Source organism: Herpailurus yagouaroundi, unplaced genomic scaffold (assembly GCF_014898765.1).
Source record: "Herpailurus yagouaroundi ecotype Mexico unplaced genomic scaffold, PumYag 181, whole genome shotgun sequence".
NCBI classification, from domain to species: domain Eukaryota; kingdom Metazoa; phylum Chordata; class Mammalia; order Carnivora; family Felidae; genus Herpailurus; species Herpailurus yagouaroundi.
Genome location: NW_024412412.1, coordinates 18,632,147 through 18,658,350, shown reverse-complemented (window position 1 = coordinate 18,658,350; position 26,204 = coordinate 18,632,147). Strand labels below are relative to the sequence as shown.

General features: G+C 36.7%; 1 long non-coding RNA gene across 2 annotated transcripts in view; it reads right to left on the bottom strand.

Moving 5' to 3' along the window:
- LOC121039720 (uncharacterized) overlaps nucleotides 1-26,204 on the bottom strand; it is a 125,036-nt gene that overhangs the window by 34,964 nt on the left and 63,868 nt on the right. For both annotated transcript variants that reach the window (XR_005794952.1, XR_005794951.1), the window contains exon 2: nucleotides 3,988-4,144. This is a non-coding gene — a long non-coding RNA (uncharacterized LOC121039720). The remainder of the gene's footprint in view (nucleotides 1-3,987; nucleotides 4,145-26,204) is intronic.

The following is a 26,204-nucleotide window of genomic DNA, read 5'->3' as shown; positions in this document are numbered from 1 at the left end:
AGAAAAAAAGAACTAGGAATAAACTTAGGCAAGGAGGTGAAAGACGAGTATGCTAAAATCTATAAAACACTGGTGAAAGAAACTTAAGATGCAATCAAGTGGAAAGATATCCCATGCTCATGGACTGGAAGAACCAATATTATTTAAACGTCCATACTACCAAAAGCAATTCACAGATTTAGTGCCATCCTTATCAAAGTACCAAAAACATCTTTCACAAAACTAGAATAATCCTACAACTTGTAAGGAACCACAAAAGACCCCAAAGAGCCAAAGAAATCTTGAGAAAGAACAAAGCTGGAGGTATCACAATCCCAGATTGCAAGATCAATTACAAAACTATAATAATCAAAACAATATGGTCCTCGCACAAAAACAGACACACTGATCAAAAGGTTAGAGATCTCAGAAATAAACCCAAATTATACAGTCAATTGATGTAAGACAAAGGAGGTAAAAATATACAATAGGAAAAATACAGGCTCTACAACAAATGATGCTGGGAAACCTGGAAAGCACCTGTAAAACAATCAAATAGGACCACTCTCTTACACCATACACTAAAATAAACTCAACACAGATTAAAGATCTAAGTATGAGACTTAAAACCATTAAATTCCTGGAAAAAACATAGGCAGTGATTTACTTGACACAAGCCATACAAGTATTTTTCTAGATATGTCTCTTCAGGCAAGGGAAACAAAAGCAAAATTAAACTAGTGGGACTACACTGAAATAAAAAGCTTACACAAGCAGAGGAAGCCATCAACAAAACAAAAAGTCAACCTACTGAATGGGAGAAGATATTTGCAAATTGTGTATCTGATAAGGGGCTATTTTTCAAAATATATAAAGAACTCCTACAATTCAACACCAAAAATACAATCTAAATAAAAATTCAGAGGACCTGAGTGACATTTTACAAAGACGTACAGATGGCCAAGAGAAACATGAAAAGATGCTGTTATTCATCATCATGGAAATTAAAACAACAATGAGATATCACCTCATATATCTCAGAATGGCTAAAATAAAAACACAGGATATAACAAGTGTTGATGAGGATGTGGAGAAAAACAAACCCTTGTGCACTGTCAGTGGGAATGCAAATTGGTGCAGCCTCTGTAGAAAAGTTTGAAGGTCCCTCAAAATTAAAAACAGAATTACTATATGATCCAGTAATTCCACTACTGAGTATCTGCCTCTAAAAACAAAAATAGTAATCCAGAAAGATATATGCACCCCAATGTTTAATGCAGCATTATTTACAACAGCCAATATGGAAGCAACCCAGGTGTCCACCATACATGGATAAAGAAGCTGTGGTATAAACATATATAAAATGTAATCTTAATCACACACGAAAAAGAATGAGATCTTGTTATTTGCAACAACATAGAAGGATTTATAGGGTATAATGCTGAGTGAAATAAGTTAGAGAAACACAAATACTATATGATTTCATTCATATGTGGAATTTAGGAAATAAAGCAAATGGACAAATAAAAAGCAAACAAAAAAACAGACTCTTAAATACAGAGGACAAACTAGTGGCTGACAGAGGATAGGCAGGTAGGGGGATGGTTAAATAGATAAAGGGGATTAAGAGTATACTTATTGTGATGAGCACCGAGTAATGTATAGAATTGTAGAATTAAATTATTATACACTTGAAACTAATATAATACTGTATGTTCAAGTGATCATGGACTCTGTGGAGACCCAAGGTTGTTATGGTCCTCAAATATCTATGGTGATCCCATTATCCTTATGTTAAGATATATAATGCATAATTGAATGTAAGAAAGGAACTCTCCTTCATATATGTATTCCTTAAGTCTACTTGCCCTGATTAAAGAGTGAGAGCCCCTGAATTGATGCAGCCTTGATAAAAGGTTATTCATTGTCATGTGAGGACTGGAATGTTTATCAGCTTCTTTCTCTGCTTCAAAGAAAATGACTAAGTTAGCATTTAATATATTAAATTACACAACTACTAATGGAAATAAAATATATATAATGAGGCAAAAAATATAATACTATATGTTAACTATATTTCAATTTAAAATAATCCTCTTGCCCAATCCTTCATGAAAATAAGATATTTTAGTGACTTTGCTATAACTTAAAAGTTAGAAAATATTCCCCATACATTTTGGATTTTACAGCTATCTATTTTAATTCCAGATATATGTTACTGTCCCAGGTTATCTAATTTGCAATACTCTAAAATATTATTTTAAATGAGCACTCTATGTGAAATTGAAATCCCAAATGTGTCATTCCTATCCTCCTTACCTTTTACTATATTCTTCCAATCACACACATACCCTCTAAAATTCTCTATAATTTACTTTATATTGTGTTTATTGTGTGTTTTCCTCATATTGCAATGTATGTTGATTATATATCCCAAAGTCTGAAATGTGCCTTCCCATGAAGGATGCTTAATAAATATTTAGGGGATGAATTGCATCACTGAACTCTTCCAGGACACCATTACACAAGGCAGGTAGACTCAATACTTATTCTGAGGTTTAATTTGTATTGGATAGAGTCGTGCTTGGTGATTCAGGAGCCCATGCTAACAGCTGCTTAAGAAATAGAAAAATAGATAATTCTAAGAGTTCTAGGGAAAAAGAAGTTGAAGGCATATGTGAATGTGTGTGTATGAATATATATGTGTATGTGTGTGTGTGTATATACACCCGTGTATATGTGAAGGAAACATGTTTATACAGGAATTTCATTTTTCTATTATTGTTTTATAATTCATTTTACACTCCCAATAAGGTCCTATTCATGAGGGAGCATTAAAAAAACTAAATGTCTAAATTGGTTGAAACTGAGATTAGATCTAATAATTTTGACAGTCCTTGTGTTTTATTTATTAAATTCCATATGAGTGAAATCATATGGTATTTTGTTTTTCCCTAACTCATCTTGCTTAGCATTATACTCCCTAGATTCATCTCTTTTGTTGCAAATGGCAAGAATTTATTTTTTTGTGGCTGAATAATATTCCACTGTAACTGTGTGTATGTGTGTGTGCGTGCGTGTGTGTATCCACATCTTCTTTATCCATTCATATATTGATGGGCACTTGGGCTGCTTGCATAATTTGGCTCTTGTAAATAATGCTGAAATAAACAGGGGTGCATATATCCTTTCAAACCAAACAAAAGACTCTGAACTATAGAGAACAAATGGATGGTTACCAGAGGGGAGATAGGTGAAATAGGTAAAAGTGATTAAGGGTACACTCATCATGATGAGCAGTGAGGAATACACAGAATTGTTGCATCAGTATATTGTATACTGGAATAAAAATAAAAATAAATAGAAAAAGAGTCTCTTTGTTAACATTCTGGGGTGACAACTTAGTTTCCATTCATGCAGCACAGTGATTAAATGTACAAATTCTAGCTCCAAATGGCATAGATTTTAATTCCTGTTTCTCCTCTTAGTGGTGTGACCTAAGGCAAGTTTCCTCTTTATAAAAAAATGTCTTCCTGGGGCACCTGGGTGGCTCAGTCTGTTGAGCATCCGACTTCAGCTCAGGTCATGATCTCCAATTTGTAGGTTCAAGCCCCGCGTCAGACTCTGTGCTGACAGCTGGGAGCCTAGAGCCTCCTTCTGATTCTGTATCTCCCTCTCTCTCTGCCCCTCCCCCTCTTACACTCGGTCTTTTTCTCAAAAACAAAAACATCAAAAAAAAATTATGAACTTGGGGAAGACATTTTTTTAAAGATTAAATGGATACTTCCACATAAATCATTTAAACCAGTTTCTACACATATCAATGATGTAGGCTTCAAAGGTAATGTAGGCATTCCCTGTAGGGTCAACAGATCCTCTTTTTTAACTATGTGGCCCATCTCACATGATGCTGAAACCCTAAAGAGCAAATCCTCAAAAGTCTTAAACCTACTGATGCTCCTCTGCCCTTTGCATTCCCTCAGCTTACCCGACCCTCCTTTTGCTCACCTTTACGTGGGCTGGAGTCTCAGGAAGAGACATGGAGACACCTCCTTGGTGACGTCTTTCCTCCTTCCATCTCATTTCCTGTTTCTCTCCTCTTCTCCATCCTCCAAGATTAGAAAGGAATTTGCTTTTCCCCACTCTTCTTGATCATATATTCCTTCTGTGTAAAGACAACAAACCTAAGACTTGACCCTCATAGTGGAAAATGCTTTTCTATACTGAGAAATAAACTCTATTATCTCCATGACTGCAATCATTCAGAATTACGCTTAGCCAAAGGAGAACTAAAGAAGTGTAGAAAATTCCTTCCCAGAGTCCAGCTTGTAAGTCTCATTTTGCTGCAAAATCTTATTTTGCATGTGAGATGTTAAATTATATCTAACTTTTTAATTTGGCATGCCTTCTGTAATAAATCATGATCTCTCTTGAGTCTGACTGATCCCTTGGGGCAATTGGGAAGGAAGTAATATACTTGAGAAGGAAAATAAAAATTGATATTTTTCAAACGATACCACATTTTTCACACTTATTACTTTAATTGTACATAGGCTCTTTTGTTTATATTATGCTTTTTAAAAACCAAAACAATTGTTTCAAAGAATTAAAAACTTTAGACAGGAAAGTTAACATTATAATAAAAGTTTATGCTGTATTTGTAGGCAATTAATAGCCTTATTAAAACCTTGTTCTAGATTATTGAATAATTAGTAGGCTAATACTAGATAATGACTGTAAACCCCTTAACGTGAGGACTGGTACTTGATAAGAATGCAGTAAGTCATCATGGTTTTTGTTATACCATTTCTATTTGCAATAAATTCTTGGCACCTTTCCTCCTTATCTGCGACAACAGGATAATAAATGATTATTTGCACAACTTGGATGGGGATGAAATTATATGAAGGGCTAATTAAGCATTAGTTTCATTCTTTTATTTTACTTGAAGTTTTATTCATTGTGGACATTCAATTTCCTTTCTCATCTTTTAGACAAGGTTTCTTTTGGTTTCACTTGGTTGTTACTGAAGTGTTTATTGTATTTACTGTAGTAAAACTATTTTTACACCGTTTTCACTGTCTTTTATAATTACCAAATTATTAAATGCTTTCATCCTCTTTATATAATTTTTATGCTATGCCAAACTACTTACATGTGATAAACTGAACTGGTGCCAGTCAAATCACTACTTGTCTGTAAAGTCATCTTCTATATGGCCTAGATTTAATAAGTATTTTAAGCCACCAATACAACCTTTAGTTGACTATATTCTATTCAGTAAACAACAAAATAGAAGTTGTCCTTCATGTCTAAGACCTGGACACTTCCATTCTCTGAGGCCAGTTTCTTGATGTCATTAGATCACCTATTCTAATATAACTTTCCTTAGGACTTGCTTAGATTCTTTGATTCTGATTTTTGCATTGACTCACCTATGCTCAATATTTATTTTTCAAAAATTATACCATCTGTCAAGCCCTGTGCTGAGCACAAGATTAGAACAGTGAACAAAATAAACATAAAACCTTCCCTTAGAGCTTAGACTTTTTGAGAACCTGGACAGTTACAGGCAATGCTATGCATATTTTGACAATAAAGTGCAAACTGCTATTGGATACTATGGGCACACACATGTAAGGGTTTCTTGGCTTAAACTTAAGGATAAGGAAACTTCCTGAGCATATCACCCATAATGAAGATCTAAAGATGAATAGAAATGGCCCAAGTGAAGCACTGATTATGAGTAGAAGGGAAGAATGTTCTAGACAGAAGTCCTTGATATAGGAGATAACATGAAGTAATGAGGGTGACTAGAACCTATGTGTATATGTGTATGAGTTTGAAACTAGAATAAGGGTAGACAGGAAGCTTGAAGATGTCGAGGGTAATAAGTCTATAGAAACAATACATAATATATAGAATTTTATGAATTTTGACCTATTTTTTAGAATCAGCTACTTTAAAAATACCTAATTTGGAAAGAAGAGTTCAGCATATTTACATATTTATATATGTATATGTATATGTGTCTGTATACACACATGTATACTCAGTTTCTTTAGTTACACTGACTGGTTTGGGAAGGGTATAAATTTTCAAAGGAAAAGAAATTAAGACAAATCACACACACACACACAAACCTTTGAGTCCTGAAGATGCTATAAAACATGACCCTACTTTTCCCCTCAAGAAGGCTGTTTGCCCATAAAGACTAGTCCCCCATGAATGAGCATGGGGAGTCATGTCTATGGGACACTGCCACTGCTCCCTGCCATTCTCTGACCCAGCTCTTTCCCACAGCCTCCATCTTCCCCTTGTTTCTATTCCTCTGCTTACCATGAAAGGACATACTTCCTAGTAATATAATAGAAATCCCAGTTAAATTTGGTAAATATGAGATCAGAGGGGTCCTCTAATCATCAGTTGAGTCCAGAGAAAGAGCAGCCCGTCTGATACCCCAGAAATTACAAAGTAAGATGTCCGTATTCTGTGTTAAAGTTCTCTCACCCAAAGTTCATGGGGATCTGTACGTGGTGGCCTAAGACTTCTAGAGGACTGGCTAAATAGCCAAATACTTCTGTTTACCAACAATGGACGAAGAAACAGCTGAAGGAGCTATACAGGCAGAGAAGAGAGGGTTCAGTGGTAGCCAGGGAATCCAAATGAGAAGATGCATAGCTCTGCAGACAACAATGTGCAGGGATGATCATGACCAAGGACAAGAGGTTCCTTCACATCATAGACTTGACATAGAGAATGCTTCCAAGAATCTAGGTTTCACCCTGGAGAAAGACGGTACCCAAAGTGTCAGAGAAAACTCTTAATGAATGTGTCTGCTACCTAATGAAATGAGATTCTCAAAATAAAAATTACATACAGCTATAGAAGAAATAGACACTTTTTCACCCATTAGATTTGTCTTGGGAATTATGCATGCTATACCACAAAGCTTTGGCTGGCCCCTTCACTCTTTCTAACAAAGACCCCTTCCTATTGAAGGAAAAAAGGAAGAAAGACTATAGAAGAGATGCATAAACATTCTCCTGCCACATTAAGACAATTTTAATGAGAGTGACCATTTTTTGTGACAATTATTGTATATGTTTCTGAATAAAAAAGCATATCTTGACTACTCTGACGTGAGAAAAAATATATATATCACATGCCCCCACACATATTTTCTTAACTCACACAAGGACAGAATACAAATGCCCATGAATAAACTTACTGTTTTACTAATTACTTTTAAAAAAAGTCTTGAGAAAAATTAAGACCCTCCATTTTATTTTAATTTCTGCTAATTATGTGGATTTCACCATTGGATCTAGTTTCTATATTAAACTTGAAGCCAAAAAGTCATCCTTAGTTCTACTGACAGCTTTTTCTGGAGTTTCATTATTGTTTTCAAGAATATTTTTTACATATGTTATCAGAATCTGAGTGAAAGTATTGATGTATTGTTATGAAATATTCAAACTAAATATACATTATTTAAGCTATTTGAATTAAATGTTTGCAAAAGAATGTTTAAATGATATTTGCTTTAATAAAGATTGATTTTAACAAAAACATATGTTAGAAGTTGAAAGACAATTCTAGTCTTTTCTTAAAAGCAATTAAATTGAATATCACATTTTTTTGAAAGAAAACATTGGCAAAATTGAATTAACTGTGAAAATGGCAAGCCTCCTGAAATTAATATTATGGAGACTCACAAAGTAAGAAACAAGAAAATGCACAGTGGTTATTATACATGTACAAATTATGATACAGAATTGTGTTCAGTCTCCTAATTCAAATTATGTTCAATTTCCTGTTCCTTATTTGTTTCCACTTCTGGATAGAAACAATGGAGTACATCACAAGTATAAGCTAAATTTGTTTTGCCAGTGATGCTTGGCAAACAATTGCCTTAGTGATCATTGTGGCTGATCAATTTAATTAGATGTCAGAATCAATGCACCATAGGTGAATGAGGTGAATTGCAACCATGCAAATCTGTTTTTTTTTTTTTATCTAAGGCAAAGATACACTGAACTTGGGTTTCATTGTTTTAGCTTTCCATGATTTAAGAAGACCATCAGAGGATATGTCTCTATTTAAAATATACAGTTCTGCAGTGCCTACGGATTGTAAATGACATCTGAAGCTTTTAAAGATTTAGCTCTGAATTATCAGGTGTATAATCCAAGCCCATGTGGAACTTTCCCTTATAGAACCCCTCAGAGCTAAGTGAAGGGGTTGTATCCCTATAAGGGATACAAGGGGGTTCTATAATATGTGAGTGATATTTGCCAGCATGATTAAGCTGGGATCGTACAGAGAAGTTAGAGCCTGGAAATATAATGGATGGACTCCAGCCACAACCTATCTAATATAAGCACACAGTTCCAGATAGCACCAGGGTCAGTAAGTCAAACTGATTAATGGGCGTCAGCAGCTCAGAAGCAGAGGCAGCTCAAAGACAATAAATCTTACACTATAGCCAAGATCTAGGCAGCAGTTTTGAAGAAGACAGGGAGGCAAATACGTGCCACAGTGACCACAACTGTGAAAAATATAACAATCTGGACTTGTCTGGACAGACAAGTTGGACAAGTCTGTGTATTCTAGGCACAAGCATACGAACTATCGAAGACCCCTAAAAGAAATTAGGAAAACATTTAATGAGAACACAGCAAGTGTTCAACTTGGCAAAGACAGTTTAGGTTCTTAAGTAAATGTATTTTCCCTTTTAAATATTTTTTTTTATTTTTATTTTTTAACGTTTATTTATTTTTGAGACAGAGAGAGACAGAGCATGAATGGGGGAGAGAGAGAGGGAGACACAGAATTGGAAGCAGGCTCCAGGCTCTGAGCCATCAGCCCAGAGCCCGACGCAGGGCTCGAACTCACGGACTGCGAGATCGTGACCTGAGCTGAAGTCGGACGCTTAACCGACTGAGCCACCCAGGTGTCCCAAATATGTATTTTATAAAAACACAGATGTACCACAGACAAATATAAGGATGTGACCAAAAATAGTATTGGTTAATCTAATTCCAGAGCACAGACTTTTCTCTGAGAAACTAAAAACAAAACAAAACAAAACAAAACAAAAAATTCCACACACAACTTTTTTTGAAAAGGTATTATTATTTTAAAATACCAAATACAGATTATATCCTGAAGGGAAATGAGCTATTCCTCTTTCAATCTTGAGGGAGAAAAAAATTTTCAGAAATGAGAGTCTTTTTTGAAAAATGACATACCTAATGTTCAATTAAACATATACAACACACATACACATCGGCTAATTGCTTTAATTTCTATCTTTCATTCTCCAAATACTACGATCATCATGATGATCCATTTGGGAAAAGATCATCTTCACTTTTGTTACATTCTGAACAGGGATTTGCAGATTTCACTTGATGTCCTAGATACTGAAATCAGAAGATGTAACCTTTTAGTGAAATATGATCTGGCTGATAAGCCAGAACCCAATATTCAGCACTAAACTGAAAACTTCAAGACTGTATATAAGGACTTCTGGGAAGATGGTGGAGTAGGATGAGCCTAAGCTCACCTCATCTCACAAACACCTGGAGAACACTACCTCAGTGAAACTAACCCAGAAGATGATCTGAAGACTGGCAGAACAGACTTCCCACAGTTAATCACAGACAGGAGACCACAGAGAAAATAGTAGGAAGGGCGGAGACAGTCAGGAACCAAACTCCCAGTGAGACCTCAAATGGGAGGGGCACCACAAGCATGGAAAGGGAAAGGAGCAGACCCCACACCTGGCATCCCCGGGAAGATGAGTCCCCAGAGTATTTAGTTTGAAAATCATCAGGGCTTCACTTTATAAGTTTTGACAATTAGTGGGGCTTAACCCCAGATACTTTAAAAATCAGTGGGCTTAGCCCTGGAAGAGTCAGAGAGCAATAAGAAACTGAGTTCACACCGTTAAAGACATCATGACAAACAACCCCCTGGAAGATACAGCATCGAAGCAGCAGTTTGAGAAAAGCACTTGGGGTATACATGAAGGAGGTTTATTTACTAATCTCAGAACACAAGGTGGGATTACAGATGTTTAGAAAACCTGTCCAAGAACAAAAGAGCAGGCAGGCACCTCTCCCCCACCCCCTATCCCAGACAGCTGGACACCTGTAGGAACGGCACAAACACCCTCCACCTAACTTGCTAACACTGTGCACACCACCCCTGCATTCTCCTTCAGATCTACTCCATCCAACCTAGTCCACTTGGCAGAAGTCAATCCAAAGTGGCTTAGGCCCATTTCCTCCTGCAAGCAGCCCAGCAGGGACTGCCATCACTCTAGTGACAACTGCCCTGGAGAGAGGGAAAGATAACAACATATACCAGTGCAACTGAAGCCCCAACAGGTAGAGTGGGGGTAGGCATTTGGTCTGACTGCTGGTTCCACCCACTCTTAGGGGAAAGCATGGAGAGAGAGAGCCCTGAAGGGTGGGGTGACCGAAGCTCCAGTAGAAAAAAAAGGGTGCAAGGTCTGGTGTGACTGCTGGCTCTGCCTACCAATAAAAGCCTCTCAGGAGACAAGGCTGGGAGAGCACCAATAGCTTGGTATGACTGCAGCTTGGGCAGACTGGCCTGGGGCTGGTATCTGCTGTGACCGCTGACACTACCTACTATCATACCACAGCAGCCCCAGACTGGCCCCTTAACAGCACAGGGACCAAACCCTGCTCGGTGCACCAGCAACAAACAAAGTGGGCCATTCCAGGCTACAGGACGAAACACAATTGTGGCTCATCAACAACAATGGGGTGCACACAACACACAAAGCAGACATAGCTGAAGGGTGTGGTTCTGGTGAACAGGGGACATTATGCAATAGAGCATCACAGGACTTCTTCATAAACCAATACTTTGAAGATCAGGAGATGTAGGTGACTTTGCTAATACATAAACACAGACTCAGACAAAAAGAAGAGATAGAGGAAAATGTCCCCAGTAAAAGAAAAGGATAAAAGCACAGCACAACTGCTAAATGAAACAGAAAAAAAAACAAAAAAAAGCAATATGCCTGGTAAAGAATTCAAAGTAATGGTCATAAAGAGACTCACTGGACTTGATAAAAGAGTTAAGGATCTCAGTGACATCTTCAGCAAAGAGATGCAAATGCAGAAAAAATCAGAGATGAATACCTCAATAACGGAAATGTGTAAAAAAAAGATACTAGAGGGAACAAATAGCAAATTATAGGAGGCAGAAGAACTTATCAGTGAGCTGGAAGACAGAATAACGGAAAATAAGGCTGAATAGCAAAAAGAAAAAAGAATAATAAAAAGTGAGAATAGGTTAAAGGGAAGTCAGCAACATCATCGCACATAATAGCGTTTGCATTATTTGGATTCCAGAAGGAGAAGACAGTGAGAAGAGGGCATAAAATTTGTTTGAAGAAATAATCACTGAAAACTTCTAATCTGGGCAATGATACAGACATCCAGATCCAGAAAGCAAAGGGAATCCCCAATGAAATCAACCCAAGGATTTTCACAGCAAAATACAGAATAATTATGTAATATTATTTTAATTAAAATGACAAAATGTAATGATAGAGAATTTTAAAAGCAAGAGAAAATTAAACAGTTACACAGCCCCATAATGCTATGAGTTGATTTCACAGAAGACACTTTGTAGGAAAGCAGTGGCATAATATATTCATAGTATTAGAAGTCAAAAACAAAACCAAAAATACTGCAACCAAGAATATTCTACCCACCAAGGCTGTCATTCAGAGTATAGGAAGAAATAAAGAATTCACCAAACAAAAGTTGAAGAAGCAGTTTGTCACCATTAAACCAGCCTTACAAGAAATCATTAAAGGGAATTCTTTCAGTAGAAACATAAAACCATAATTAAGAGTAAGAAAATTATGAAAAGGAAACATTTGCAAGATAAATTCACACATAATAAGCAGGTATATTATTTATACACCTAGTATATAGTATAAAGGCTAAAGCACAAAAGGAGTAAAATCAATTACATCCATAAAAACCAGTTAAGGAATTTATAAAAATAAAAAGATACAAAGAATGACAAATACATAAAAGTCATGGGAGAGTAAAAATTTAAGGTTTTCATAATGGGTTCAAATTTAAGGGACTATTCACTTAATATAGACTGCCATATGCATAACACATTATATATGAACCTACCAGTAACCACAAATAAAAAACCTGTAATAGATACACAAAAAATGAAGAGAAAAAAATCCTGGCATATCACTAAAAAAAAAAGCTATCCACAAGGGAAGAGAGCAAGAGAAGAAAGGAACAATAGGAACTACAAAAACAACCATATAACATAAATAACAAAAAAGCAACAAGCCCATACCTATCGATCATTACTTTGAATGTAAATGGAATAAATGCTCCAGTCAAAAGACATAGGGTGACTGATTGGATAAAAAAGCAAGACTGATCTATATGATGACTTGAAGTCTCAAATCAGACCTAAAGACACATGCAGACTGAAAATGAAGGGGTGGAAAAACACTTACGATGCAAATGAAAGTAAAAAGAAAGCTAGAGTAGCAATACTTATGTCAGACAAAATAGAATTTAAAACAGACATTGTAACAAGAAACAAAGAAAGATACTATGTAATGATAAAGGGAATAATCCAACAAGAGGATATAACAATTATAAATATTTACACAACCTGTATGGGAGTGCCTAAATACATAGAGCAACTATTAACAGATATAAAGGTAGAAAATCACAGTAATACAGTGATAGCAGACTATAATACCACATTTACATCAATACATCCATGATGCATCTATCATCCAGACAGAAAATCAACAAGGAAGCTTGTTTGAATGACATATTGAACTTGATGGACCTAACAAATATATTCAGAACATTCCATCCAAAAACAGCAGAGTATACATTCTTTTCAAGTGCACACGGAACATTCTCCAGAATAGATCACATGTTAGGCCACAAAGTAAGTCTAAGTTTAAAAAGACTGAAATCATATCATGCATCTTTTTAAACCACAACAGTTTGAAACTAGGAATAAATTACAAGAAAAATCTGGAAACAACACAAGTATGGGAAGGCTAAATAACATACTACTAAACAATAAATGGGTTGGGTAAGAAATAAACAAGGAAATCACAAAACAAATGAAAATAAAAACACTGGCCCAAAATCTTTGGGATGCAGCAAAATCTGTTCTAAGAAGGATGATTATAGCAATACAGGACTACCTCAGGAAGCAAGCAAAATCTCAAATAAATAACGTAACCAAACACCTAAAAGGGCTATAAAAAGAAAAAAAAAAACAACATAGCCTACAGGTAGAAGAAATGACATAATAAAGATTAGGGCAAAAATTAATAAAATGGAGGGAAAAAACCCCAGAATAGAAAAGATCAATGAAACAAGGAGCTAGTTCTTGGAAAGATCAACAAAAATGAGAAGTCTTTATCCAGACTAAAGAAAAAAGGAGAGAGGACTCAAATAAAATCAGAAATGAAGCAGAAGAAATAACACTGAACACGACAGAAATACAAACGATTTTAAGGGAATATTATGAAATATTACATGCCAACAAATTGGACAACCTAGAAGAAATAGATAAATTCCTTGAAACATGCAAACTTCCAAAACTGAATCAGGAAGAAACAGAAAATCTGAACAGACCAATTAATGGCAGAGCTTCACAGGTGAATTCTACCAAACATTTAAAGAACAGGTAATACCCAATCTTTTCAAACCATTCCAAAAAATACAAGAGGTAGGAAAGATTTCAAATTCCTTTTACAAGGAATCTACCTTGATCCTAAAACCAGATAAAAATATACAAAAGAAAAAATTACAGGCCATTATCTCTGATAAACATAGATGCAAAATTCCTCAAAATATTAGCAAACTGAATCCAACAATATATTTCAAAAAATTATTCCCACATCAAGTGGGACTCATTCCAGGGATGCAAGGATGGTTCAATATTCACAAATCAATCAGCTTGATACATCACATTAACAAAAGAGATAAAAACCCTATGATCAGTAGATGCAGAGAAAGCATTTGACAAAGTAGGCCATCCATTTATGATAAAAACTATCAACAAAGTAGGTTTAGAGGGAGTATACCTCAATATGACAAATACCATGTATGAAAAACCCACAGCTAACATTGTACTCAATGGTAAAAACACTGAGAACTTTTCTTCTAAGATCAGGAACAATACAAAGATGTCCACTCTCACCAGTTTTATTCAGCAGAGTACTAGAAGTCCTAGCTGAAGCGATAAGAAAAATAAAATGAAATAAAAGGCATCCAAATTGCTAAGAAAGAAGTAAAACTTTCACTATTTGCAGATGACATGATACTCTATACAGTAAACCCCGAAGAAGCCACCAAAAAGCTACTGAACTTCATAAATGAATTCAGTAAAGTCACAGGAGACAAAATGAATATATAGAAATCTGTTGTATTTCTACACATAATAACAAATTAGCACAAAGAGAAATTAAGAAAATAATCTTATTTACAACTGCACCCAAAATAAAATAATTGGGATAAACTTAAACAAGGATGGGAAAGACCTGCACTCTGAAAACTATGAAACACTGATGAAGGAAATGGAAGATGATACTAACAAATGTAAAGATATTCCATGCTAACGGATTGAAAGAACAAGTATTTGATGTCCAAGGCAGTCTACAGATCGTGTGCTTTACTCACTGAAATACCAACCATATTTTTCACAGAACTAGAACAAATAATTCTGAAATTTGTATGAAATCATAAAATACCAAAGGAACCTTGAAAAAGAAGAACAAAGCTAGAGGTATCACAATAGCATATTTCAAGATAAATTACTAAAATTTTGTGGTTTAAACAGTATGGTACTGGCACAAAAACAGACATATTAATCAATGGAAGAGAATAGGGAGCTCCAAAATAACCCACACTTATATGGTCAATTAATTAATAACAAAGGAGACAAACTGTATAATGGAGAAAAAAGGCATTCTCTTCAACAAATGGTGCTGGGAAAAGTGAACTACCAAAACAAGAAATGAAATTGGAACAATTTCTTACATCATACACAAAAATAATACAGATTAAAGACCTAAAAGCGAGACATGAAACCATAAAACTCCTAGAAGAAAACACAGGCAGTTATTTCTTTGATGTGGACCATATTAACATTTTCCTAGGTATGTGTCCTCAGATAAGGAAAACAAATGCAAAATTAAACTATTAGGACTATACCAAAATAAAAAGTTTATGTACAGCAAGGGAAACCATCAACTACATAACAAAGTAACCTACTGAATGGGAGAAGACATTTGCAAATTATATATCCAATAAGAGTTTAATATCCAAAATATGTAAAGAAATTACACAACTCAATACCAAAAAAACCCCCACAAATAATAGATTAAAAAATGGGCAGAGGACCTGAAAAAAACATTTCCCCAAAGAAGACCACAGATGGCCAACAGACACATTAATAAATGCTCAACATCACTAATCATCAGGGAAATGCCAATCAAAACAAGATAGCCCCTCACTGTCAGAGTGGCTAAAATCAAAAAGACAAGAAATAACAAGTGTGGGTGACAAAGTGGAGAAAAGGGAACCCTGGTGCACTGTCAGTGGGAATGCAGATTGGTGCAGCCACTGTGGGAAGCAGTATGGAGGTTCCTGAAAAAATTAAAAATAAAATTACCACGTTCCAGTAATTCCACTACTGAATATTTCATCAAAGAAAACAAAAACACTAATCCGAAAAGATATATGAACTTCTATGTATTTGCAGCATTATTTATAGTAGCCAAGATGTGGAAGTAACCCAAGTGTCCCCTCACAGATATATGATTAAAGATGTGGTATGGAGCACCTGGTGATTCAGTCAGTTAAGCATCCAACTCTTGATTTTGGCTCAGGTCATGATGTCACAATTCGTGAGATCGAGCCCCGTGTCTGGCTCTGCACTGACATTGCCAGAGCTTGCTTGGGATTCTCTCTCTCCCAGTCTCTCTGCCCCTGCCCTGTTTTGCACTCTCTCTCTTTCTAAATAAACAAACAAACAAACATTAAAAAATGTTAAAGAAGGTGTGGTATAGATATATACAATGGAATATTATTTAGCCATAAAAAACAATGAGATCATGTCATTTTCAACAACATGGATGGACCTAGAGGGTATAATGCTGAGTAAAGTAAGTCAGAAAAACACAAATACTATATAATTTCATCTTCTCATCTTCACTCGTCTGTGGAATTTAAGACACAAAATGAACAAAAAAGAAAAAAAAAAGATAAACAACAAAAAAACCCCAGACAATGAAAAGCAGAACAAACTGGTAGTTGCAGGATGAGAGATGGATGAGGAGATGGGAGAAAAAGATAAAGGAGATCAAGAGTATACTTACCTAGATGAGCACGGGAAATGTATAGAATTGTTAATACAGCAATTAACACTGTATGTAAACTATACTTCAATTAAAAAAAAAAAGATTTTATATGATGATTGATGTCTGGGAACATAGGAAAACAGGAAGCCCTGATTTCTGCCAAATCCCTAGCCCCCCTCCTAGCCTTAGACATACTGATCTATCACATGGTTATTGGAGCTGTAGATGAGGGAAGATTTGTGGGCTCTCCCCTCAGGGAGAGTAAACTGGAGAAATAAATGAGCTAATTCTTTTTAAAAATATAAGCTGCTTCTTCTTTATTAAGAGCCATAACAGCTGAAAAGTATCTAAGCAGGGTTCAGGCAGTCCTGAAATCTTTTTTCAGCATCCTAGGGAAGTGTTATCAGACTAAATATAGGAAAGCAGTACTGAATTATAGAGGATATAATCCCAGAATATCCTAGAAAACTTCAGTATGTACACAAATTATAAAATGGCCACCATTTATGAAGTGCTTCTTATCATATCACGGACTTTAAGTACATAGCCCCATTTAATCCTTTCAACAACGCTTGGAGATAGGATCCATGTCGTACAGATAAATAAGTAAAGACAGTTTCTTACTTTATCACAGCTGGTGAGAGATGGGGCCCATTTTAATCCCACAACAATCTGATTTCAAAAAATACACTCTTTCCACAACAGATCATCTCCCTAAGGAGTTCTCTAGGCTGTTTATGGTGGGGGAAATACACTCTAATTAGAAGCAATATTTCCAGCTAAATGGTCCTAAAGCACCCAGAACTAATATTTTAAAATCAAACTAGAGAAAAATTATTTCTGTACTTTAAGACCTACCATTCTCTTTCACCTTTAAAATAATTAAGAGACATGGGCAATCAAAGAAGAGAAAACCACTCTTTTGCTTTTTAAGTTTTTAAAAAATTTTTAATGTTTATTTATTTTTGAGAGATAGAGTGAGTGAGGGAGGGGCAGAAAGAGAGAGAGAAAGGCAGAGAGAGAGAGAGACAGAGAGAGAGAATCTGAACCAGGCTCTGAGCTATCAGCACAGAGCCCGATGCGGGCTCAAACCCACAGACCACGAGATCATGACCTGAGCTGAAGTCAGATGCTTAACCAACTGAGCCACCCAGGTGACCCAAGAAAACCATTCTTGCTAGCCTCACTGCAATTCAGATCAAGAGCTGCAGGCAGTGTTCTGATATGGCAGAGGCAGGTGTCATCAGACACAGAAAGATTCCAAAATGCCTTCCAGGATGGACTGCTGACTACAAAAAGCAGATTGAAGGTATGCTTTGAGCGAGGAGTTAGTTTTGTGACCAAAACAATTTATACTGGAATTACCCAAGCCAGACAAAATGAGCGGGCAAGGGGAAGCATGATGTGAGGTTAATAACCTTAACTTGGGATGGCCCTGAAAAGAGAAGTTGAACAGAATGAAGATGACAGTGGGGAGGATAGTACTGGAGGCTAACACCTGAGGAAATGGTGGTTTTAGAGTTGGACTTCATTAATTGAAAACAACAAAATGAGGCAGTGTAACAAACAAAGGACACCAAAGTGTCCTTTGGGAGGAAAGGACAGACTAGCAATGGGTAAATCCCCAAATCTTAATAAACTGAGTTTATTAGATTAAGAGAAAAGTGTATAAAAGTAACTTAACTCTACAAGTTTGTCATTTTTTTGTTGAAGGTATCTATTCCACAATATATCATCTGCAAAATATCGTATCTACCAGTGGAAATATATTAATTCTCTATCGATTCATTTAAAAGAGCATCGTTATATCTTCCAAACATAGTTTAATGTTAAAGTTTGGTTTGACTACTAAAATAATAGGTCAATATTACTACTCTGGAACTGGAAAAATTTTAATATTCCACCTTAGTGCATACACACACATACACAAGTTATAAATAATAAAAGTATTAAAGAGCCTCTAGAAAAAGGATGGAAGAAAAAGGGAAAATCTTACATGAAATTTTCTTTGAACTATCCCTGCTCAGATTCTGGTTAAATATCGTAGTTTGAGTACATATGTTATCTGCTCTCCCTCAAGAAAATCAACTAAAAGGAGAGCAAGGAAATTAAATATATATAAACCCACAAGCACAAAAAAGAATGGAGAAGTGGTAATAGGAGATAAGAAGTTGAATATTTTTTATGAATTTAACAGGCTGGTGGTAATTGATTTAGTAAAATAAAGAAAACTGAAATTTAAATTTCAGAAGAGAAGGAGTATGATTCACCCAAAGAATCTTAGAAAATGTTGTAACCTGGAGTCACCTGGTAGATCAGAAGATGTGAAGCTAAAAATTGGGATTGGTTGAAAGTCTAGATGCAAAGAAGTCATATACTCAGGTCTCCAGGCAAGAGCACTAGGTTTCCATTTCTGGAAAATTTTAACAGAAGAGGCCTCATCAGAACACCAGGTGTCATGGTGGACTGGGTGAAATATGAGGCTAAAATTAGGAAATTAAGTGAGAATATACATTTTACATAATGGAAGTAAGCACCTTCCTGCTCTGTCCCCAGAAGGCTTCAGTCAGACATAACCCCTAAGGGGGGGGTTCTACTCTGGACACTGGAGTTCAATGATGCCCAACAAGAAAAAGATCATTTTACTAAGGAATCCACTTGCCCACAAGCCCACTCACATACTGAACTTCCAAACATTTTCTAGTGCATAATGCTTATTTATGAATGGAAAGCTAAGGATCAGTTGACATGTGAGACAAATGTGTAATAGAAAAGGAACAAAATCAAATAGATGAAAGGAACCCAGCAGAAAAAGAGATACTGCAGAAACCAAAATTTGTTTTTTTATTATAAACTGTTTCTAAGATCCTTAAAGATACAAGAAAAACCCACAACAAGAAAAGATATGAAGGAGAGAAAATCATTAAGTAATGCACATAGGCAGTAAAATTAGAAACAAAATTGAGAAATGATTACACTAAGGGCAGAAAAGTAGTTGCCCAAAATGGATGGAACTAGAGTGTATTATGCTAAGTGAAATAAGTCAGTCAGAGAAAGACATTTCACTCATGTGGAATCTAAGAAACTTAACAGATGATCATAGGGAAAGGGAGGGAAACATAAGATAAAAACAAGAGGGAGACAAACCCTAAGAGACTCAAATACAGAGAACAAACTGAGGGTTACTGGGGGGATGGTAGGTGGTGGGATGGGCTAAACGGGTGACAGACATTAACGAGGGCACTTGTTGGGATGAGCACTGGGTGTTATATGTGATGAATCACTGGGTTCTACTCCTAAAGCCAAGACTACACTGTATGTTAACTAATTGGAGAATATAAATTAAATTAAATTAAATTAAATTAAATTAAATTAAATTAAATTAAATTAAAATAAAATAAAATAAATAATAAAATGGATGGAAGACATGAATCAAGATCTAAACACATACACAAAATTAAATAAACTAGTTCAAATTTGGACTTGTCAACTTTAGCTATATATATACTTGGTAGGTGATTAAAAATGCAGAGGTGAGCAAGTGTGACAGACACTGACTTGGGAAGCAGGATGAGTGCAGCACTGTGAGTCAGGGGATTGGAAGTCTTTGCATCTATAAGACCTTAGCGAGTACCTAACCCCCTCTGGCTCTTTGCTTCCTCATCTGGAACACAAGAAGACTGGCTTACCTGACTGTTGCAGTGCCTGGCAAATGTAAGAATCTTTCATGTATACACTAGAATCCACTAGGAAGTGGACTAGGATAAGTGAACTAGGCTAGGTCATTTGCAAGTGAGGAGATCCCAGTGTACACAACCTAATGTACATTTCCAAAACCAATGAAACTTACCTTTGCAAAACCATTGCTGAATTCAAAACCAACAGGCCTTACTTTACTAACCAATGTAGGGAGCACTTGGGTGACTCAGTTAAGTGTGCGACCTCAGCTCACGCCATGAGGTTCATGGGTTCAAGCCCCGTGTTGGGCTCTGTGCTGGCAGCTCTGAGCCTGGAGTCTACTTCAGATTCTGTCTCCCTCTCTCTCTGCCCCTCCCCCACTCACACTGTTTCTCTCTCTCAAAAATAAATATTTTAAAAAATTAAAAAAAAACTCCAATGTAAAGATTTTAACTTTATTCTTTTTTTTTTTTTAAAGCTTTGCTTGTTTTTATTTCCACAAGAAGGAACACGACAGCCAGATTATTTCCAATGATCTGGTTTCTGTTTATGGTTCTGTACAAAAATAAGATTTTTTAAAAAGATAAAACAGATATTTCAAAGAAAACAAAAAGGTAATTTATTTTCCCTTCTTATAGAAAATTGTCAAATGTCATTAGAAGAAATCAATTACTTCATACAACAAACACTCTGAACAAGTACTGTTAAAATTCAAAGGACAAAAGTGATACATAAATGTGAAAATACAGCCTCCTTTTTGAGATAAAACAATTAGAACTGCAAAAAAAGAAAAAAAAGGAAAGAAAAGTAGTTGCCTAGTGAGTGTAAGGGGTGTTCTGATGGGGAGGAACACATTGGGGTCTGTGTAAGTGTGTCAGTGCTTCATTTCTTCACTTGTGTGCTTACTGCTATCGGCTTTACTACTACTTGTGAAACTGCACACTTAAATTTTGTGTACCTTTCTGTATGTGTATCATATGTCACACACACGCATACACGGGCACACAACGAAAAGGAGCAAAAAGAGCGATCAGAATGAGATGTGCTCCTAGAAAATACAATTCTGACATCCCCCGATACCTTAAAAAAAAAAAAAAAAAAAAAGAATTGGAAGCAATTGAGAAACCTCTCACAAAGTAGGGAGAAAGAAAAGACAAGGGGTATATATGTAATTTGAAGATGAGATAAAGATAACATTTCCCCCAAAAGAACCCACAGAATTAAAAACAGGAAAAGTCCATTTCAATCAAAAACAACAGTGTGGTGAAAAACCAAAACATAAAATAGAACTAGGGCGGTAAGCGCAGTGCAGATTGGCCAGGGCTGCTTGTGGGTGGAAGCAGAGAGCCAAAGTCGGGGCCGGCAAAGAATAGCTTTCCCATGTGTCCATCCTAAAGGCAAAATGTGAATTGCTTGCTTTAAACAGTGGAATGGCAAGCATGGACCAGCGACCGATATTTGCTGGTCCTGGGTGAAATTCCAGAAGCAGAGATAGGGTTAAACATGCAATCACATCTACATATATAAATTTAGAGGAAGGGGACGATCCCTGAGGGAGGAGGAGGACCAAGCAACCCGCCTGGTGACCAGACACACAGCGGCCAGGCTTCGGAGCTGCAGGACAGGCACAGCTGCCTCACGTCAGACACGACTCGGCGGCTCTTCCACATCCTCATCATGCCTCCAACCTACCTTGAACTTACACAGTATTATATGTCAAGTATACCCCAATAAAAAATAAGCAGAAGATTAAAAATAAACTTAATAAAACTAAAACTGAAATAAATCATGGCTTTAACCTCCCTGTAAAATACCTTCTTCCACCTACGATGAAGAGCTGATCCAGGAAAAATGAAACATATTCCAAAATGAGTAACCAGAACTAATTATAAAGGATTTATTTTTAAAAGTGTGTAACAGATGTGTTAGGTAGAAGCTAGACGTGAGCAGCGGAAGGAACACAGAGTCCCGAGTCCTTGAAAGGGAATGAAGGAGACGGGAGCTGGAGGCAAGGACGGTAATAAGTAAGCTACACATAATAAGCCTGGAGGCACAACATCCTGACCTTGTAGCTTCCAAGACCTTGGGGCTGACACACCAAAAATCCACAGGTGCAGAACACGTGCTCTCCTCTTCCACCTCTGCCCCGGGGAAACCCTTAGACTCATTTATAATTCATTTGCATTGCAGGAGCAGCCATTCCAGACCAGACGGAAAAAGGCTGTCATGAAGGGTCTGGTATAAACCTGGTAGGATCACAAACTCCCCCTCCCAACCTGCGGGAGGCATCTCCCAAATGACTGCAAAAGCCCTGTTTGTATGTTGGAGTTCCTCCCAGCCCAGAGAGACCAAATAATATTCAATCCCAAAACAACTTAAGGGCCTACTGTACGACCTCTGGAAACTGCCAGGCTCTCCTGGCAAGCTTTGTGCTTGCTACTTTTCTGTTGGCTGCCTTTACTCGGAGCACACATCCCCATGTAAATCTCCAAGGGGATCCAAAGGATGCGATCTCCATTCACACAATGCAGACTCTCACCCATAACAGATGGAGAACAGAAGCAAAATACAACAGGTAAAGAAAGTTCACCAGGAAAAAATATATATATGATCACTGAAACGTAGCTGAAACTTGTAACCAAATATTTTACCATTGGTGAACAACAGTAATAAAAAATACCACCTAAAGAATCAGTCATCTCATGGAGCCAAAAAAGGCAAAAGGATCGAATATGTAAGCTCACTGAAAAGTCGGTAAGAAAGTAGATGATGAGGGGCACCTAGGTGGCTCAGTGAGGTGTCAGACTCCTGATTTCGGCTCAGGTCATGATTTCACATTTTGTGAAATCAAGCCCCATGTCAGGCTCTGTCTGGATAGTGCAAAGCCTGTTTGGGATTCTCTCTGTCTCCCTCTCTCTCTGCCCTTCCCTCACTTACTTTCTCTCTCAAAATAAATAAGTAAACTTAAAAAAAAAAAAAAAGAGAAAACAGAGGATGAAATCTGAAGGAGTTAACTCAGGAGAAAAGTGGAAGAAAAACTAAAAAATCTCACAAATGATGGCAATATTGGAAGTAGCTTAAGGGAAAATAGACATTGCAGACAATATAGTAAGGGGCATGAAAACAGAAATAAGGGAAGTAAAAATAAAAAATACAAAATAAATAAAAAGATTAGAGAGAAAATAAGTGGGAATTAGGAGAAAGGGGGATTCAGCCTAAACCTCATCTTAAAGAATAAAAAGAAATCAGGGAACAAACGCATGTTTAGGGATACAGTAAGCAAAGATGGTCTTGGAATACAAGATCTGCATAAAATAGTAAAAGTGAACACCATGTCCCAAGTAAACTGGGAATGATCCACACCAAGACATATCCTAGTAAAATTGGTAAACCTTTAAGTTAAGAAAAGAATCCCCTGGGTAGCTAGGCAAGAAAATAGTGTTTCATTGTGTGGCGGGAAGAGGGTAGGGTGAGAATCAAGTGGTCTTCAGCATCTCCATAGCAGTCATAAAATGTCCCTTCTGGGAACGGTCTCCGGGTATGTCTTGTCGCATTACTGTTGCCTTGGTGTGGTGATTTTGAGGTGTCCTTCCACTCTTGAGTCTTGGCTGAGCCACGTGACTTGCTTTGACCAATAGGATGTTAGTAAATGTGACACAAGCAGAGTCTAGAATGCTTGCTTGTTCAGTGAACCAGTCCTCTTTCCTTGCAATTAGGACTCTGAGCTACCAAGTGAGTGAGGTATCTCCTGCCTTCTCGGTGATGAGACTCATGGCCCTGTCATCATCATGCCTGAGACCAGAGGAAGCTGACCACCAGGCCCGTGGGTAGGCCATCCAGAACTAGCCAGTGTTCCACCAAAGAGCCAGCTGATCACAGACCCATGAGCCAGTGCGGTTAGAATTAGACAACCCAGCCCAGACCACTGGAACTATTCAGCAGACCCCTGAGTAAATGTATGGTTTTTGTTTCAAGCTACTAAGTTTTGGGATCAATTCTTAAACAGCAAGAAAACTACCAGGCACACTTGGAAATTACATATTTAAAACAAATGTGCAATGTCTTACTCATCTTCCATGTTCCTTTGTCCCAGAAACAAGGGAGCTATTAACTGGCAGCAGCTTGTGCTTTTGTGTCTATAACAGTTTAAAAGACTGATGAAGGGGCACCTGAGTGGCTCAGTCAGTTAAGCGGCTGACTGTTGTTTTCAGGTCATGATCTCATGCTTTGTGGGTCTAAGCCCCGTGTCAGGATCTGTGCTGAGAGTGTAGGGCCTGCTTGAGATTCTCTCTCTCCCATTCTCTCTATCCCTCCCCTGCTCGCATGCTTTCTCTATCTCAAAAATAAATAAATAAATAAATAAATAAATAAATAAATAAATAAATAAACAAACAAACAAACAAACAAACAAACTTTTAAAAATTTAAAAGACTGATGGGAAATTAAGGTAGTGGCTTCCCAGTATCAAAATGCCCCCAAGAACCTTCACTTTTGTTTGTGCCCACCACACATGGCCGATACGGAGGCGACAGCAAAAAGCAATGCTATGTTTGCCAATGAGATAGTTCCTGTGCCAGCTGGGTCCCCTGTCCTGTATCCTTCTATAAAGCTAGGTAAATGCAGCATCAGATTAAAACCTATTTGTGTCTGGTGAGCCTGACTGCCATCTTGAATCTGTCTTCACAGAAGTGGGAGGTGGGGCAGCATTCAACACCAGTAGAAGTGAGACCCACAAAACTCTTATATGAGAAAGTGCAATGCAGGAATAGTTTTTTACTAAGCCATAGTTTTATTTAAGAATAAAGGCAACAATGATTTTGAATGCTTAAACATAACATTGTTTCCACGGGAACTGCTTAAAACATCTACTATAGGACAAACATCAGTGAACCACGTGTTGACATGACATGTGAATTTGCAGCCAAGGGCCTGGCAATGAGCACTGGATCTCTCTGACTGGGGGAGAAGTTGAATGTGGGAAATGTGACAGGAGAAGCATAGAAGCACTACAAATGATATCAATATAGCTGTGATATTAATAAGAAAGGTGTGTGATTTGACTGGGACCATTTATCCTCTTATTTTTAATAACTGTAGAAGAGCAGAGAAGTAACAAAATGAGAGAAAAAAATAAGTGTGCGATTTACAATGAAAGTATACCAGTTATTAATTCCATTGATTAAATAACACAGCATCAGGATCCTTAACACAAAATATATGTAGTATACAAGACACAAAAGCATGCTACCAGAAGAAATTAAATCACTTGTATCAGACTGACTGCCAAAGAAAGCAAAAAATAGGCTATGAAAACCTAAATAAGATAATTAGTTCTCTTAATTGACAGATACCAAATTTGGCACCTTAAAAATACAGAATACTGCATCTCCATTAAAAAGAGAGAGAAGGGGACCATATTTCAGACCACAAGAACTATAATGACTTCAAAAGAATAAAAAACAAAAAGCAAAAAACAAACAAAAATATAAACAATATTCTCTAAATAAAATGCACTGAGGTAAAAAAAAAAAAACCTCCAATAACGCAAATATCTTTTTTGAAAAGCTTTCTTACATCAATAAGAGTCAAAAAGTATACAGTTACAGAATATCTTTAAAAGAACTATAATATAAACAACTGTATAAAAAATCTGTAAGATACAGGCAAACCTACACTCAACAAATGTCTTAGCTTTAATCAGACTATCATAAATAAGAAAAAAATGTTTAAAATATCAAACTATAGAAGAAACTAAGGAAAAAGAGAAAAATTAAAGAACTTAATGACTAAAGCAAAATAATAGCATTAATTTAAAAAAATTCAAAGACTGCTTCTTTGGAAGGAAACTTCATGAAATAAGTAAGCCTTCTCACTACCTTATTTGCAAAGTCTAACCTAGAGGAAATAGGTAAGTGTTTAAAGGAAGAAATAAGTGAGAGATAATCTCAGATGGAGTAATGTGCAATAGATCCCCTAGCTTCTGAACCTCATCCAAGGAGCCAAGAGAAGCTTTGCACAATCTTTAACAGGACACTGCTCTTGAGTGCGGGAGAGGTCATGTCTGCTTGGACTACATAGTCCGAAGGAATCTGTGGATTCAAGGTTGCAGGCAAACAACCCTATCTCACGT